We start from the raw sequence: 19,164 nt of genomic DNA, 5'->3' as shown, positions 1-19,164 counted from the left end.
CACGTGAAATGTAAATTCTACCAGATGGAATATGCAAACAATTATACCCTTTGTGATAAGGAGTGTATCCTAAAATGACACAGAGCTTTAGTCTCTTGTCTAATTTGTGATGATTGAAAGGGGCCAACAGGCCATGATGATCGAAGAAAGAAAAAAGTGGGTCGAAGAAAGAAAAAAGTGGGTGTTGGCCCTATCAGGCTCTCAATACCATGTTGAAATTAGTAGGAAAATAAGTGTAGGACATGAGTTTGTAAGAATGCATCAAAGAAAGATTGTATTTCAATAAAAGTATTCCTCATCTATATTGTTTTCCTCAGTACAGTAGCACTCATATTTATAGCAGAAATGTATCATTTACGAGAGAATCAATCTAGAAGGATCTATAATATTCCATAAGAAGCAGAGTTGGTTATATCATGCTATTGAGAATGATCAGCAGATGAAAAGGAGGTGACATTCTATTGAGGGCATGCAGCAGATGTGGCTTGTGAGGTGTTATCCTCTAAGGCAGGTACACATGCTCTAATAGATTTGAAGGGAAAGGAAACTAAGAATTCTAGCTTCACCTGGAAGAACTCGAGCAGTGGTCCACGAAAATTGATCACGCCCTTGAACATACACGAGTTCTGCAAATTGGAGAAATTCTAACTCCATTCTACAAAATTAATGTAGATAAAGTGCAGCGTCACCATCTTCTTATTGTCAGCCACATAAATTACAATTTTTCTGTTCATGTGCTACAAATGGGTGAAGAGGTTACCTTTATTTTTTAGCATGCTATCAATGTGTTTGCCCATGAAGATTATGTTTCTAGCAATAGAGATAACAATGCTCTTTGGCAAGTTGATGCCGTAAGATAGATTTGGGGCTGTTTGTGGCCGCACTTCGCATGGTTGAAAAGCATGCCACTACATGTGGGTCAAGGAAGATTGATGAAGTAGGTCGTGTGGTTGAGTTTGCTGAGAAACTTATGGGTAAGAATTTTTTTGCTCCCCGATTGCTTGATGTTTTGCCCCTTAGGGTTGTTTTCTGACCCTTTGATAGAGGACGAGAAATGAATCTTGTGGGGACGAATTGTAAGATCCAGGGAACAATTTTTATAAATCCAGGAAACAACCCATTTGCCTCAATTAAAGGCTATATAAAGATATTGGAGAAGCACAAGGGTATATTCAGTAACATAGAAAATGAGGAGCTTCCAGCGTGGGACTGGTTTGGATGGAAAACTTGGGATGTGTTTTTATTAGTCCACCCATATGCTAAGTGATGGGCATTGTTAGTTACAACTCTATTACTTATATGTCGTGGGGTATCACGGCTTTTTGATGTTACTATGCTCGTTGTTGAATATATTTTTATCCTTGCTATAATTCTCTTCTATCTTGGCATTGTGGCGTTGAGTCGGTACAATAAGGGTGAGTCTTTGACTATGGGGAGATTCTATGGTATTGATTCTGTAGCAGAGATATTTCCATCTCTATTCAGGCAGTTTTTGGCAGCAATAAGGCATTTGATGACCATGATAAAGGTTGCTTTTCTTCTTGTCATGGGACTTGGAGTGTTTCCTTTGATGTGTGTGGTAACTTGTAGAATTGATAAATTACTAAAGGATTGGGATTTTTCTAGAAGAAGATTTTTTAACTTTGAAGGTCATGAAGCACATGTTTATTCCATTTGTCTTCTCTAAAAAGAAAATATTCAATTTATATTTCCAACTGCTGTAGACGGAAAAATTAATGTTTGGTTGGACGAACATATGGGCTCTAGGGGTGACTATGATGCACCTGGACAAGGGTGCACTAGAATGCTCTCTAGTGCTGATGGAAGCAGACTATTATTCTCTGGTGGAACAAGTGAAGATGGTGACTCATTCCTAGTTGGATGGAATGAAATTGAAGGAGCCGGGCAATGGAAAAGGCTCATAAGTTTGCAAGATTTAGTAGATAATAATTTTGCTGTTCAGTTGCTCAATATAATGCCACCTCATTGGCCCTTTGATAGGGGTAGAGAAGAATTTATGGACACAATTTATTACCTATCGACTGGCTATAGTGATCCAGCTTTAAGAGATTGGTTAAAGGAGCATGTTGCTGCAATGCATTAGAGCTAGACAAGTTAAATTGGATGGAGCATGGTTCAGTCACTCAACATGTCAAGAATGGACCGAATCTACAAAGTCTAATGCAACTATTGATGTGTATGAAGATAATGGAAAATGCCACATTCCTTAGTAAAGATAATCAGAGTCAGTTGTATGGAATTTCAAGGGATTCAAATAGTGGAACATTAGTAACTGATAGTGGTTCCAGCAGTCATTTTGGTCTTGGTAAGAGACCAAACCGTATTGAAGAGGCCAAGTTTGAACTTCTAGCGGAAGGCCATGATCCTTTTACTTTTGATGGGGAGGAGTTGAGCCCTCTAAGTGGGCTTATAGAGCAAGTTTATGCAATTGCAAGAGAGTATGTTGCAATCTATAAGAGCCTTACTAATGTTTGGAAAGACTACTTGGCTATGAAACATTGCTCAGTGAAGGCCAATTCAAGTTTGAGGCTATCCTCCATGTTTCCAAGAGAGAAGCCACTGACTTGGAAGATTTAAGCACTGCAGCACCTTGAGGGCAAAGTGCTTGAAGAGAGGGCTTTGTTAGGAACCCAGCTAGAGAAAGGGAAAGGGATGATGGAATCCAAGCTTACGAAGTGAAGATGCAAAAGTGTTATTTATGTCATTAAGGAAAATGGAGGCTGCATTTTGAAGAAGATTGAAGCGGTGCGTTGAGTTTTACTGAAGCTTTACATTGCTATTAGGCTTGTGCTCCGACTTCGATGGAGTCGGAACAGTGCCTTCCAACTTCTGACTTCGACATGAGTCAAAATCCAAATCGTATTCTGACTTTCAGAATCGGAGTTCGACTCTGATCGAAAGTTGGAACTCCGACTTATGATCGAATTTCTAACTTTTGATCGTGGTCGGAATTCCGACTTCCGTTCGGAACTCCGACTTCTAAATGGGCCCATTTAGGCCCATTTTGAACCCTAAATAAATAATAATAAATATAATTAATGTAAATACATAATTCAGAAAGTCCTAAATAATTGATAATAGAAATAACAGTCCATTTCAAAGTTTGATCAAACAATCCATAAGAATAAAGATATTGATTCAACTAAAAGGAAAAACATCATCTGCGACACCGTACTTGGTCATTAGGAGTACTTGAAATTAAGATAAAAAAAAGTCTTAAATCAACAAAAGGAACCAAAATTGATTTAAAAAATTGAACACAGTAAAAGTAGAATTTAATTACCATTAATACCAATAAAGATTAAGTTAGTTCTATTATCAACTTATCCTTATCCATACTCCATCAATCATCGGCAACTATATTAGGATTCATAATTACATATGTGAAATGATAAAAAGTATAAGTTAAATAGATTTATGAAATCATAAAAAGAATGAAATAATCAATAATAAAAAAAAAGTAAAATAAGGTTATCCTCTTCAAGCCTATAGATCTCATCATCAATGCCAATGCTATCTAGTCCAAGGGGTGTATCACTGATCCAGTTCTTTGTGCAAATGGGGGCCTCCATGGTTGACGGTGACAATGAACTCCTGAAATCATCTAACACTCGACCTCCAGTGCTAAACACCGACTCAGATGCAACCGTAGTGATAGGAATGGCTAGCACATCTCGGGCTATACGAGAACGGATTGGATACTTGGTGGAATCAGCCTTCCATCAAATTAATATCTCAAATACAGCACTAGGTGCCTTGACCTCTTCCATAAAATACCATTCAACCTCCGAAGTACACCCCATAATATTCTTCGATGCAATGAGCTGATGATACTCATTCATAACGTTGTAATTCCGACGGTGTTGATGCAATGCTCCATCTGGGCTAAGGTCATCGGAGAGAGGTGTCGGAGTCGAGTGTGAGGTACCCACTATGGATGGAGGTTGGCCACTATTTTTGTAGCGGTTGTATAAGTCATTGAGATCAGTTTTAAGCACTGTAATAATCGACACAGCCTTCATTGCCCCGAGGACGGAATTTACCCAATATTCTATCACGGACAACTTGTATCCGGGGTCAAGGATCACAGCCACAAAAAGTAATCTCTTTATCTTTTCAACTTGCCCCCAATATTTATTATATTTGGTAAGCATCCTCTGAGCCATACCAGATAACAGTCCACTAGGGTCATCATAACCATCTTCCAAGTGATGGTGTAGCATCGAGATCTAACCACAAGTTTGCAGTCGTATATGCGGATCTAGATATCCGCATAGTAATGTCATAAAAAATCTAAAAAAATGTGACAAAAAACCCCACACTCGTGCAATCATGTGTGTCCGGTGGACCGAGCCCCTTTTCTGCAGGCTCCAACAAAGCATATTTAAGGCCCCCATCCTCCACCTCAATCCGCTCAAACACTTTTTGGTACTTCTGTGCCACATCCAACATCATGTATGTAGAGTTCCATTAAGTCGGAATGTCCAAACACAGCGTCCGTGAATGTTTTATCGCAATATGTTCTTCTATTGCCCTGAACTTTTTAAGCCTTTGGGGGGAAGCCCTCACATACCGTACAATATTGTGGACTTTTGTAATGGAATTGTCAACCTCTTTTAACCCTTTAGTAACAATCAGGTTGATTATATGAGCACAACATCGAATATGGATAAACTCATGGCCTTGAATGACATCATCTCTCACCCTCGTATTCCTCTTGAACCATTTAATTACAGTATCATTGGCACTGGCATTGTCAACTGTAATGCATAAAACTTTTTGAATTCCCCAATCCTTCAAGCAATCATCCATCTCTGCCTCAGTGGATGCACCCTTATGATCATTGATTTCTTTGAATCCAATAATCCATTTTTTTAAATTCCGTTCGCTGTCAATATAGTGTGCTGTGATACACATGTAGGAAATGTTTTGTATAGATGTCCATGTGTCAGTCGTAAATGAGACTCTCTGGCTAGTGGTCACAAACATTTTTCTCATCTCAGCCTTGTCTTTTAAATGCCTTTTCATACAATCGCACATCACTATATACCATGATGGCAATGGGAATCGTGGCTCAAGCAGCTTGATAAACTTTCGGAACTCTCTTGTGTCGACTATAGTAAAAGGCATCTCATCTTTAATTATCATCTCTACAAGCGCATCCCTCAGCATCTTCTCACTGTATTGAGGGATGACCATTTTCTTAAGTTGCGTACCATCAATCACTGTAGAAGTTTTGTAACTAACCTTGCTCTGATCTTTGGCCGCCAATCAGTCACTATCTTATACCTTTGGCAACCAATAAGATGTGATATCAAATAAGCAATACCTTGTTTCTTTAAATGACATCCAACTTGTGTACCACAATGGTTGCAACTCGCCTGCGGTTCCTCGGGATTACCGTCAACTTTGGTGAAATGTTTCGACCTCCATGACCTTTTTTTATTTGATCGTGGTTGTGGTGGCTTCACAGATGGAGGTGGTACATTTGGCTCATCCCCAGTAGCCATCTCCTCCTCCTCATTAAATGTATCATCATCTTCTATGTCTACCTGAGTGGGAATAAACTACTTGCACACGAAGTTTGTGTTCTGGAAGTGGGTCTAGATCTCAGTGCTGGGGATGGAATTGTGGCATCCTGATCCTGTTTCGGAGTCCCATATGGTTGCGCATCCGTACCTTGAAATCTAACACATATATATATATATAAACACCAATACTTAATTCTCAAATATATATATATATATATATGTAATTATGTATATATATTATGCATATATACTTAATGCATAGATTGATTGGCATAACACAGTTGGCAAGTAAAGGTATCAAACAGATAAGCTAAATATATAAAGGCATATAGAACAACTGACATGTACTATTCATATATATAATATCCAAAAAGTATAAAACAGTAATAAAAAAAATATTTAAGAAAAAGCAACAAATAAATATAGATGTATAATTAATTAATTAATTAATTAATAGGAAAGTTCAGCTTTCGGCTTTGATAGAACTTACAACTTTCGGCTTTAATTAATTAATAGACTTACTAATTAATAAGTCTATTAATGAAACTTAAAACTTCCAACTTTGATTCATCATGATCAGCCGTAAGGGACCTAGCTAATCAAAGCACACATAAACGCATGCATGCATGCATACATATACATATTCATATATATATATATACATACACACATATTTAAATATTAGAGTTCCAAATAAACTAATCATGCCAAGCTGAAGAAGAAGTAAAAATGCCATTTGAGTTATGCTTCTAAACCCAAGTATTTGATCCTGTCTTCAGCTTAATAGGAGTTTTGAAAAAACTTGAGAAATCAATGCTTTATCGGTCCCCAAAGCATTTTGGCTTCTCTAAAATACATTGGATTTTATCATTCATTCTAGGTTAAATAATGGTTTATTTTTTCTATAGATGGAATTAAAATTTTCCTTTTATCATTCATTCTAGGTGAATTAATTTGACAGAGTCCAAAACTGAAAGCTGGACTCAATATGCATAACAGCATAACCTTTTATATGCCCACTAGCAATCGAAATCAAGGCATTCCCATCCTATCCAAGTTGTATATGCCCAACAGCCATATATGAGGGTAGTTGTTTATGGATGATCAAAAGGATAAATTTGTGCACAGCTGCTCCTAGGTTAGCTAGTTTATGAAAAATTTCAAAATGCATGAGTGAATGAAAGGTGAGGATATCATGCCATTGTTGAAAAACTTTTGAAGGAGGTTCCCTATTTAAACTAGTTTACTACTAAAATAGAGTCTGTTTCAATAATCATTCTACTTCTTCTAATTTCCTGTGTTTTGAAAATCTGAATTCTCTCGATTATTTTTACTTTTTAGCATCATTATCAAAATGGGGTTGCTTTGTAGTTGGTTGCTAATTCACAAGGGAAAATAATAATTGTAAAGGTAAAAATTGGCTAGGATTAGATGACTAAATGATAAGATTTATCTTATCATTATTTGATTAAATTTGGATGAATGATAAGGTTTATCTTATCATTATTTGATTAAATTTGGATGAATGTAAAATAAGTATTGATTTGTATCTAAACAATGTTGAGTCTATCTAGAAGTCTTAGGTGTTGTTTAGATAAGTCTTTGAAGTTAAAATCAAGTTCTGGAAGATTTGTATTTATCTAGAAGAAAGTTGAACAGAGTTTAGTCAATAACAGAAGATGTTATCACAAAATGTTAGCAGTCCGTTGGAACACGTTTTCGTGACTATTGCTAACCGTCAGTAGAGTCCTACTGTGACTAGAACTCTTTCCAGACTTTCTATTTAAATGGATTCGGTTTTGTATCTTTTCAAGGACTTTGAGCCACGAATTTCAGAGAGGATATTCTAAGCATTTATGAGAGAAAATTCACTTGAGAATTTCCATGGGGTTTTTCATATCTTCTTGAGTGTGATCATGCTTTGAGTGTGAAGGAACATCGATTGGATTTCAGCCTCTGGAGTTCCAGAATGGAAGTCAACATTTGAAGATCGCCAAAGGTTCTGGCTACTACTGCGGTAGAAGACAAACGGGTCGTTTGTCTAGGCAAGTAAGAGAGTCGAATTGCAAAGATTTTGTAATTGATTATTGTTTGTAATTGTTCTTCAAATAATAAGATTAATTTTCCTGGGTTTGGCTACCCCGTAGGGTTTTACCTTTAAAGAGTTCTTTAAAGGGTTTCCCTTCGTAACCAATCGTTGTGTCTTGCAAGTTTGATTATTTATTTTAAAGTATTTGATTCGTTTCATAATCTTGATAATTGAGATCTAATTTATTTGTTCAAGGAAATTGGTAGACAATTTCGTGGTTTTACAGAGGTACATTAGGAATTTCAATTGGTATCAGAGCGTGGTTCACTCATTTGAGTGTGATCTGTGCCCTTGTAGATCATGTCGACGTTATTATACGTTCCACTATACTTCGATGGGGAAAACTATGCTTATTGGATAGTTCGTATGAGGGCTTTTCTCAAGTCTTTAGATGAACGTGTATGGCATTCAGTTGAACGAGGATGGACTAAACCCAAGACATCTATAGATGCTTGGACAAAAGATGAAATCAACAATTGCAATTTGAATAGCAAATGACTTAACACTATTTTCATGGCGATATCCTCCGAAGAATTTAAAAGAATCTCCATGTGTGAGACTGCTAAAGAAGCTTGGGATATTTTGGAGGTTACACATGAAGGCACAAGAATAGTAAAAAATTCGAAATTGCAAATGCTAACCTCAAAATTTGAAGAGATTAAAATGTTGGAAGACAAAAATTTTAATGATTTTTATGCTAAACTAAATGATATTGTGAATTCCAGGTTTAATCTCGGCGAGAAGGTGGAGGATTCAAGGATCGTGATGAAGATTCAAAGGTCTTTACCTGAAAGATTTCGACCCAAAGTTACCGCTACTGAAGAAAGTAAAGATCTTGATGCAATAAGGGTAGAAGAACTGGTAGGTTCTTTACAAACGTATGAATCTTCGTTTCCTCAAGTAAGAAAAGGTAAGTCTATTGCCTTAAAAACTATAGAAGAAAATCAAGATGATTTTTCTGATGAAGAAAATCTTAACAATGAGGATATAGATCTCATAGTAAGAAAGTTCAGAAAATTCATGTTTAATAAAAAGTATAGTGGAAAGAAAAAAAGAGGTAAAGAATTTTCTGCAAAGAAAAATTATTTTGAAAAATGGAATAAAGAAAAATCTGATAAAGTAAAGTGTCATGAATGTTCTGGTTATGGTCATATAAAAATTGAGTGTCCAAATTTCAAGAAAAGTAAAGGAAAAGTATTGAATGTCACACTTAGTGATAGTTCAGAATCTGAAACTTCAAGTTCATCATCTGATTATGACAATACTTTTGTGGCTTTTTCTACTGTTGTTAATGATTTTTCTGATATTGAGCTAACAAAATCTGAAAGTGATGATGACAATAGTGATTCGGAGGTTGCTCTAGTTGTGGATGATCATGAGTTGAGTTTACAAGAAGCTTACAATAATGCGTGTGAAGAAGTGATCAAATTAAAGAAACTCAACAAGAAGCTGTACAAGAAATTCACTGATATGGAGAGTGAGAAAAATAACTTGTCTGAGGCATTCAAAATTTCTGATATTGAAATAGCAAGATTAAGGGATCAAAAAATTGCACTAGAAAAGGAATTGGAAAAGGTTCAAGAAAAAACAGCAACACAAAAATTAGAAAAAATTTCTGATATTGAAATAGCAAGATTAAGGGATCAAAAAATTGCACTAGAAAAGGAATTGGAAAAGGTTCAAGAAAAAACAGCAACACAAAAATTAGAAGAGCTGTTGAGTGTTCAAAAGATGAGTAGTGATAGAACTGGCCTAGGGTACATGACTTCAAAGGAGAAAGAAAAACTGGTCTCATCATCCGCTGCCACAACTTCCAAAGGTATTGTTTTTGTTAAAGGAAGTCAAGGTAAGAGTTTTCAAAATTATGCTGAACCTAAGCAAGTTTATTCAAAAAATCTGCATGGTAGATTTATTCCTACTTGTCATTATTGTGGTGTTGTTGGTCATATAAGGCCAAATTGTTTTAACTTGAATAAAGTGAAGAAAAATGGATGTGAAAGAAATCCAAAAAGGAAAGGAAATAGTCTAGAAAATCAAGTTTGTGATATGAGTCAACAAATCAATTTTTTAAGTCTCAAAATTGGTGAACTAGCAGATTTTTGTTTTCAAAATAAAGAAAAGATCATACAAAGTGATGTTGATAAAAAGAATAGGCCAAAATTTAAAGCAAAGTGGGTGGTCAAAGAAGATGGCGCCATGTCACATTAATTGATAGGATTACTTGCATGTTCTTGCATTCTTTATATTATTGCATTACTCTAGGACATGCATTTTATTTTTCTATTTTGCTTTTATATTTATGTTTTTAAGTTTTAAATAAGAAAAATATAATATATAAAAAAAAATTTCTGGTTTGTTTCAAAGCTTTTCTTTAAGGAAAGTACATGCTTGATATGTCAAAGTTTGAGCACTTGTGTTATCATTTAATAAATTCTTGAACCTATACATCTCTCTATTTTGTGCGATTCACTTTGTGCATACTAACCCTATGGATTATCTTGGCAAAGTTCATTTTCAATGCACAGTGATGAACTTATATGTATGTATTTTATAATTAAAGTTCACATTATTTAATGAGATGCTCATCAAAGAGGGAGTTCATGCCTTGAATTGACTAATATTAGTTGAACCTAGTACATCAATAAAGGGCTCTCCTCTTGCCAAACACAAAGAGTTGATCCATATAGAAAAAGTCGGTGTTAATTCATTGCGGAAAAAGATAAACACCCTACACGGATCTACCACCTTAAGTTCTTACAGAAAAAATCGTTGCTCTAATCATTATGGAAAAAGATGAGCAACAAACATGAACACAAATAAGAGGGTGTACTCTATTGAATTTGTTTTGTGACTTACACTATGTTTGAATTAAAATGCATCTAGGCATGTTACTTGCCCTATTGTTTTTTTTATAAAAAAAAAAAAAAATCAATTTTTTTGTTATTTTTTTTTATAATCTCTATTTTTTTTTTGGTTTATATAAAATAAATACAAAAATAAAAATATAAAGTTTTTTTTGTTTTTTTTTTGTTTTTTGGGTCAAGATGGTGTATTGTGTGTTTTTTTTTTTTAAACAAAGTGTATAAGTCCCAGTGGGACTTTTTGGTCTAGCACGTGCACTAGAGAGTCAAGCCTTAAAGACTTAAAACCCATCTCTTGCCTCTTTCATTTGCTCCCAGCCCCATAACTAAGCACTTCTCTATACCCATTTTCATGATCTCTTGGCTCCTTCATGCAAGACCCATTTCACGGTGTCCCTTTCATTTTCCTCTCTTCATTTTCCATCATCAAGGCAAGTATACTCAAATTCACTGATTTTTTTTTCTTTTTCCAGTTTCATGTTCGGCATATGGATAGATGAAGTATGTGTGGATGGTTTTGATTTTAAGAAGCACTGGGCTGTTTTGTTGAGCTATGTTGCCCGTAAATGGGTTATTTTTTTTGTTATATCTACTCTATGCATGTATTGAGGACGATTTTTGAGTGGGTTCTTGATCTTTGTCATTCGGTTTTCATGGTATGCCCACCAAGTGTTTGTTTTTTTGTCTCAACCAAATTGTCTCAATCTTTTGCTCATTGTTTAACATACATTCATGCTCATACATCATGTGTATTTAATCCATGAAAAATTGAGACACATGAGAGTTGTTCATCATGTCTTTCTTAGTGTCTTCATCTTGGCACACATAAGTGATATTTACTCTATTTTGTATCTTGTCAGATTAGTGACAAAAAGGTGGAGTATTGGAAGAGCAAATTGGAATATCTTGATATTGTGAAATTTAGGGGAAGTTTGAGTAAGTGGGAGTTTAATGAATTTGCTGAAAATAAAAAAGGAAAGCAAAAAAATATTGAGGGGGAGAACTATATACTTTAGGGGGAGTAGCAGAATATTGAGGGGGAGCAGCAGAATATTGAACATGGTTATTGATGATGACTAGAACACTCTCTTTTTGTAGGTTTACATTACATCTAACCTTTGATTATTATTGAGACTAGTTTCAAGGAATGTTCTATGTCATTTCTTCTCATTATTGTATTAAGACTTTTTCACGAGATTTTGGTCTGCTGGTTGTTTTTGTCTTAGGTACACACTACATTCATCAAGTTGGTTTTGTGACCGATCCGCCAAAGGGAAGATTGTATATGCAAGACATTCATCAAGTTGGTTTTGTCACCAATCCGCCAAAGGGGGAGATTGTAAAGGCAAAAATTGGCTAGGATTAGATGACTAAATGATAAGGTTTGTCTTATCATTATTTGATTAAATTTGGATGAATGATAAGGTTTATCTTATCATTATTTGATTAAATTTGGATAAATGTAAAATAAGTATTGATTTGTATCTAAACAATGTTGAATCTATCTAGAAGTCTTAGGTGTTGTTTAGATAAGTCTTTGAGGTTAAAATCGAGTTCTGGAAGATTTGTATTTATCCAGAAGAAAGCTGAACAGAGTTTAGTCAATATTAGAAGATATTATCACAAAATGTTAGCAGTCCGTCGGAATACGTTTTCGCGACTGTTGCTAACCGTCAGCAGAGTCCTACTGTGACTAGAACTCTTTCCAAACTTTCTATTTAAAGGGATTCAGTTTTGTATATTTTCAAGGACTTTGAGCCACGAATTTCAGAGAGGATATTCTGAGCATTTATGAGAGAAAATTCACTTGAGAATTTTCATGGGGTTTTTCATATCTTCTTGAGTGTGATCATGCTTTGAGTGTGAAGGAACATCGATTGGATTTCAGCCTCTAGAGTTCCAGAATGGAAGTCAACATTTGAAGATCGCCAGAGGTTCTGGCTGCTACTGTGGTAGAAGACAAACGGGTCGTTTGTCTAGGCAAGTAAGAGAGTCGAATTGCAAAGGTTTTGTAATTGATTATTGCTTGTAACTGTTCTTCAAATAATAAGATTGACTTTCCTGGGTTTGGCTGCCCCGTAGGGTTTTACCTTTAAGGAGTTCTTTAAAGGGTTTCCCTTCGTAAACCAATCGTTGTGTCTTGCAAGTTTGATTATTTATTTTAAAGTATTTGATTCGTTTCATAATCTTAATAATTGAGATCTAATTTATTTGTTCAAGAAAATTGGTAGACAATTTCGTGGTTTTACAGGAGTACGTTGGGAATTTCAATAATAATAATAATAATAATAATAATATAAAATATACTTTTCCCCACTACTACTACTCCTTCTCCCTGCCTATGGCTTTTTCAAGTCCCTGATCCCTAGCCCCACCAATAATCGAGGAACCATAATTCAAGAAACACTTTTTTTCACACAAGGATTGCTAGATCAACCAATGAACCCAGCAATAAGGATCGGATCTCCCATCATCTAATTTGTTTCTAAAGTATCCAAGTGTGAGGGGAAGTATAAAGAGACAAACACAATTATTTTTTGTTTGTGACATTTCCACTAACACCTTATGTTCACAGTCCAAAATCAAGAACTTCAACAAAAGAAACATCACAACCATTTCCCCAATACATTCATTCACACAATTATATAATCTACACAATCCAATTTTCAATTTGAATAAGAAATAATAAACTAGAATTCGGAGCAAATTCCTAAATTTAAAACCCTAAAAATTAAAATTACTAATTGGAAAAAAGGGCATGAAAAAGCCACTGTGGCGACGGTGGCGTGAAGCAATCTACGGCAGAATCGTGCTTGGTCGTGGGTTGTGGCGTCGTGCAGCGTGAGAGGAATTGAGGAGTGAGGAACTGAGAAATGAAGGGAAGTAGGAACGAAGGAATAAGGATGAAGAACATACTAGGCTGGTCGTGTGCAAAACGGTGTCGTTTCTATTTAAATGGAATGGCCTCGTTCCAGTACTCAGTTAGAAAAAATCCAGATGCAGAATGGCGTCATTTTGCATCTGGATTTTTTTTTAAAAGAATTGAAAGTCGGAGTCGGAATTACTTTGATTCCAACCTCAATTTTCGAACACTCCAATGCCGTCGGAGTCGAAATCAGAGTGGGAATCGGTTGGAATCGGAGGGGTCGGAATTTTGCACACCCCTAGTTGCTATTGCCGAAACTATGCGTTTAGCTATTATTGGAGCTGTTCGTTTTGGGACCACAAAGTGATGCATTTAAGCTGCTGTGTGCGTGTGTTGTTATTTACTTATGCTGTGCGTTTTCAGTTATGTTATGCGTTCAAATGACTGTCATGTAGCCAGAGTATTAGCTTGTCATTTTATCCTTTTTGTAATTCTGTTATGAGTGAATTGTACCGTGAGGTGAGGCGTGGGAATATAGGGGAACAGGAGAGAAAATGGGAGTTATCTTAGAATCTAGATTTTAGCTTGAATATTGTAAGGAGGTTTGGCAACCCTCGAAGTTTCCCTCATCAGTAAATGTATGGCCCAATGAGGCATTATCACAAACATCTCATATGCAATTTGGATTTCACTCCTGCAAAGTCTCAGCTCCAATTACCTGTATCCCTTATTACATTCCAATTCATAGTAGCATAACCCATACGGTCCTAACATGATCTCAGTGGTTAGTGGGGAAATGGCTGATGGCAGTTATGCAGAGAAGATGGTTCACATAATGCTCAGGTTGTAGCACTTCTATATGTAGGAGAAAAAATATTGGGCGAGAGAGGCAGAGTTGGTGAGAGCTGTTGGGAGAGAAAAACAGAGGAGAAGGAAGATTCATGTGATTTATGGCGAAAGATAAGGAAGACCGAAAAAATTGACGTGTGGGTCACGGCGTAGGAAATTGGAAACTAAAGAAGAAAGATTTAAAAAAAAATTTATGTACACGGATCACGGTTACACAAATGGTCTAACAGGGATGATAAGATTCATATACTGGAGACTGTCAAACCAAAACACCAAATTGCGATGATTAGTTCCTAATCAAGAAAACCTGATCCGCAATTAAGGGGACAATTCAAGATGCAAATTATTTAAAAGTTCCTCCTCCAAACTGTTCAGAGACTCCTCGAAATTCCAAATTGATGGCCAAGGTTGAGGAACCCCTGTTCGGTTATGGGCACGAAGTGGATTCCAAGTAGCGGTCATCATCGACACGCCTCCTCTTCGAACCTCCAATACCATCCATTAAATGCAAAAAACCTGGACGATCTTCCCCTTCCTTTTCATTCTTGAATATCAGACGGACTCCGCAGCTTTTGAAGAACACCAGTTTATGTGCACTACCAACGTTAAATTCCAGATTTAATGGGTTCATATGATCATCTAAAATGGTGTAATTTAGCCATACATGAGCATTTGAAACCCTTAAATCAACATGATGTCCCGACAAATACTCAATATAAGGGAAAACATCCCTTCCGGTATTGACCATAAGAGTAGAACCTTTTTGGGGGTAGATCTTCAGAATGGGTTCGAGAACGACACATATAGCAACTCCTCTTATATTTTCCAAAGTTTTCAGCCCATTTATTTTTATTCGACATAAACTACAATATAGAGTCCTTTTAAAATAGCTGCAATCTTGATTCATATTTGCTAAAGACGTATCAAGATCTTCGAATCGGTCTGGAATCTAATTTTTGAAATTCTGCTTCGTATGGCTAAACCATTTTGGAATCCTATTTCCCGGAAATATAATGTTGCCTGAATGGTTTCTGAAGTATTCCTATAAAACAAAAATATATCAATAAATTTCAATAAAACAACCAATAAACCAAAGCTCACACAAGCACGAGTAAGAAAGAGACGAATGAGCAAGATAGATACCCAAAACCCATCTATATTCATACGAATTTTGAGGCATAAGGACGAGTCAATCCATCGTTGGTCTCGCGTTTTACTTGTAAAGAGGTGCGGTACTTTTAATCCATCTGAAAATCTTTCCAATGACATGCATCCAGTTATATCTATGATTTGCATATTTGGGGGCAGTGCAGGAATTTCTTGAAGTTTCTTGCAATCTATCAACTCAATGTACATTATGTCAAAAAACATGGTAATACTTTCTGGAAGCCTGATAATATCACTCCCTGATAGAATTAAATGCCGCAGAGTAAAATAGCGATTGAGTCTCATCAGGATATCAGGGTCTGGAAGGTGACAATTTTCAAGATCCAACAATTCCAGTGCTGGAAGGTCTATTGAGCAACAATCATCCTTCAAGATATTTGGAATAAAAACAAGTTTTGAACAGCCAGCTAGACTAAGATACTTCAGATGTCGAAATCGAAGAATTCTAGTGGGGAGATGCATAAGATTTTTGCAGCCTCTTAGATGCAATACTTCAAGCCTAGAGAGGTGCCCAATGGATAAAGGCAATTCTTTTATATCGGTGTTTGCTAAACTAAGATGCCTTAAACATTCCCTTTCAAACTCGATTTCAGGGAAATTCTGAAGGCTTAAGCAATCGTCAACCCGGAGGCATTTAAGATACCTAAACTTGAGCTTTGTTGGCAAACCGATAAGCTTAGTGCAACGGGCAAATGAGAGATGCTCAAGCTTATCAAGGGATCCTATAGAAGCATGAACCTCAACTAAGTTTGTACAATCAGAAACATCCAACCACTCTAAATTTGGAATCTGAGAAAGATCGGGGATTTTTGTCAGAATTTCACAATGGGAGAAGTCCATCCTGGCCAAGTTCTGGAAATTCTGTAAAGCAAAATTGGAGATAAAGTTCGCTTCAAATATGATTACAACATAATTAAAAGGAGAAGCAAATATTTATAATAGTGGTTGTACCTGAATCCCACTCCCAATTCCTTGAAGAGGCTATCACTTATTCTAAGATCAACCAACTTCCTTCCATGGAAATTATAAGGCAACGATTGTGAAGGATATTCCACCCAATTAAGCACTCTTAACTCGTTAGAAAGATAACTAGGACTTCTAGAGAAACGTGCATTATGATTTATGAAATATCTTAGGTTTTTCATCTTCGTGAATGCCTCCGAACTCAAGCATATCATGTCTTTTTTAGGCAAATCTATCAGTATGCCTTCAATTTGGTTTGTTCCCTGCATGGTGAGACAATATAGTAAGGCATTAAATCCTCTATATAATAGTTTGGTAACTGCTAGAATTATAATATATAGTTCAATGGACAGCTAGTATATATAGGCACTTACAAATGCATTTCTTCATCACCATTTACTCGAAAATAGTTATAAGAAAAATCTACATTTTTATAATTGGTTCCACTGCAACATAAATGACTTTTGTGGACAAAGTTTTTGGTTGCAAAAAATTCGAATTTTCTTGTAAATTACCAAACATGCATAAACTAAAATCATTTTTGAAAGTTATTCTTACCGTATTTTCTTCAAGTACATGGCGAATATCTTCATGAAACCACAATCTACTGCGTCCACCGGGCTCTTTTGGTGATTCTTCTCGAACAATTTCTCTACCCATATCTTGTACCAAGTCATGCATTTCAAATTTATTACAATCAATGGTAATGAGAGACTTATCCATCAGTTTTTTTATTCCAATATTTGGACTTAAACCACAACTATCTAATATTTTCACAACATAATCTAATTTCTCTCCATTGAAGAAACATGCAATGTCAAGAAAAGTCTTCTTCTCACTTTCACGCAAACCATCATAGCTCATTCTAAGTATTTTTTGAATCTTCTGGTGAGGAATTCTTTTGTACTCTTCCAAAGCACTTTCCCATTCATGTATACTTCCAAAGCTAGAGGAAGGCCCCCAGCATAACGTATTATACGTTGTGTAAGTTCCATGTAGTTATCAAGTGGTTTCTTTCTTTTAAAGGCACACAAACTAAATAGCTCTAGAGCTTCATAATGGTTCAATTCCTCCACTTCATATGTTGCATCAACTTCATAGTTACATAGTAGATTTTTATCCCTTGTTGTTATAATGATTCTACTTCCAAAACCAAACCAATCACGATTTCCGGCCAAAGCTTTCAATTGTTCCCAATCATCCACATCATCAAGAATTAGAAGAACTCTTTTATAACAAAGTTTATTCTTTATCACATTGATTCCTTTGTCGACGTGGCCAATATTACATACCGAAGATGCTCCTAGGATATTAGAAAGAAGAGTCTCTTGCAATTGGACCAAACCATACTCGCTCTTTGAAGATTCTCTAATGTTTTTCAAGAAACAACTACCTTCAAATTTAGAAGAAATTATATTATATATCACTTTGGCAATAGTTGTCTTTCCAATTCCCCCAACTCCAAAGATCCCTACCATATGTACAATATCATTCTCTCCGACGCATAAAAGGGAATATACATGCTGCACACGAGACACCACTCCAATTGGATGATTGGCAACCTCAAAGTATGCTTGATTTATTATTTTTGAGTCCACCAGTTGAATGATGCTATGGATAAATTCAGATTCATTCCTATCAATTCAAAAGAGAAGAATTATTAACGGTTATACTTATTATGACATTATTAAACATAGAAGTGTTAATTAATATCATTAGAACCATTACTAATAATCAAGTAAAACATTATTTCACTAACACGATCCTTTTAATAGAATTAATTAATTACCATTATATAAGGACATAAGAAAAAGGCACAAAAATAAACAGATCGAGATCAAAGAGATTAACAAACAATAGGAGTATTAGATCAATTAATATACATACATACATGCATATATATATATATATATACACACACACACACAAACATAAATATTCACGCATGTGTATGCATCTAAAATGTATGAGGATATAAAATAAATATTCGAAAATCAAATACCCATCCTTCTTTAAATGGAACCCAGACAAATTGGCCACTTCCTTTAGCGCAGCCTTCCAGCTATCCACCTTCGTATCATCATTCAATTTGTCTTTGTAGTTGGCCAATGCCTCTCCATAATTTTTCTTTTGTCTCTGGACTATCGATGGACGCACTTTGTAAAACACCGGTAGAACTATTTGTTGTTTCATTTCTCTGCACTCGAGAATCTTCATCAGCTCCTCCAAACACCACGTGGATGATGCATAGTTTTCAGAAAGAACGATAATCGAAATCCTTGACTCCTCAATAACTCTGAGAAGTGCCGGTGAAATTTCATTTCCTCTTTCAAGGTGCTCATCAATGTAAGTATTGATTCCCTTTTTACGCAAAGCATCATATAGGTGAGAAAGAAAGTTTTGTCGAACATCTTCACCCCTAAAACTCAAGAACACATCATAAACCCATGGAAGAGCTGGTTGCAAGGCCATGGAAGAAGTTACAGTATATGAAATTAGGTTGATGAACGGTAGGGACTACAAGAAAGTATGCCTTTTGGGGCCAAATTATATCCGAGGATTGATGGGCAAAACAATGCCACGTGCGTTGCGCTATCAATATTGAAAAAAAGAAGGGGAAAGTTAAAAGAAAGATGGCAAACGTGTTGGCAACTTCTTTTGCTTCTTGTCACGTGGACCAATCTTTCCTCTCCATCTTTCCTCTTCAAATTCCCATCCCTCACTCCCCCTCAATTTTCGCATTTTCCCATTGAACAAGTACTCCTCGTGGACCAACTTGGGTAGACTAGTCAATAATATATGAAAATGACCAACTGC

General features: G+C 35.8%; 1 pseudogene; it reads right to left on the bottom strand.

The window, feature by feature from the left end:
• The window catches only part of LOC122295513, a 55,161-nt pseudogene extending 36,279 nt beyond the window's left edge, over positions 1-18,882 (bottom strand).
• Positions 18,883-19,164: the final 282 nt, after the last annotated feature.

The sequence above is a fragment of the Carya illinoinensis genome, chromosome 15 (genome assembly GCF_018687715.1).
Source record: "Carya illinoinensis cultivar Pawnee chromosome 15, C.illinoinensisPawnee_v1, whole genome shotgun sequence".
Lineage (NCBI taxonomy): Eukaryota > Viridiplantae > Streptophyta > Magnoliopsida > Fagales > Juglandaceae > Carya > Carya illinoinensis.
This window is presented reverse-complemented; position numbering and strand designations above follow the sequence as displayed.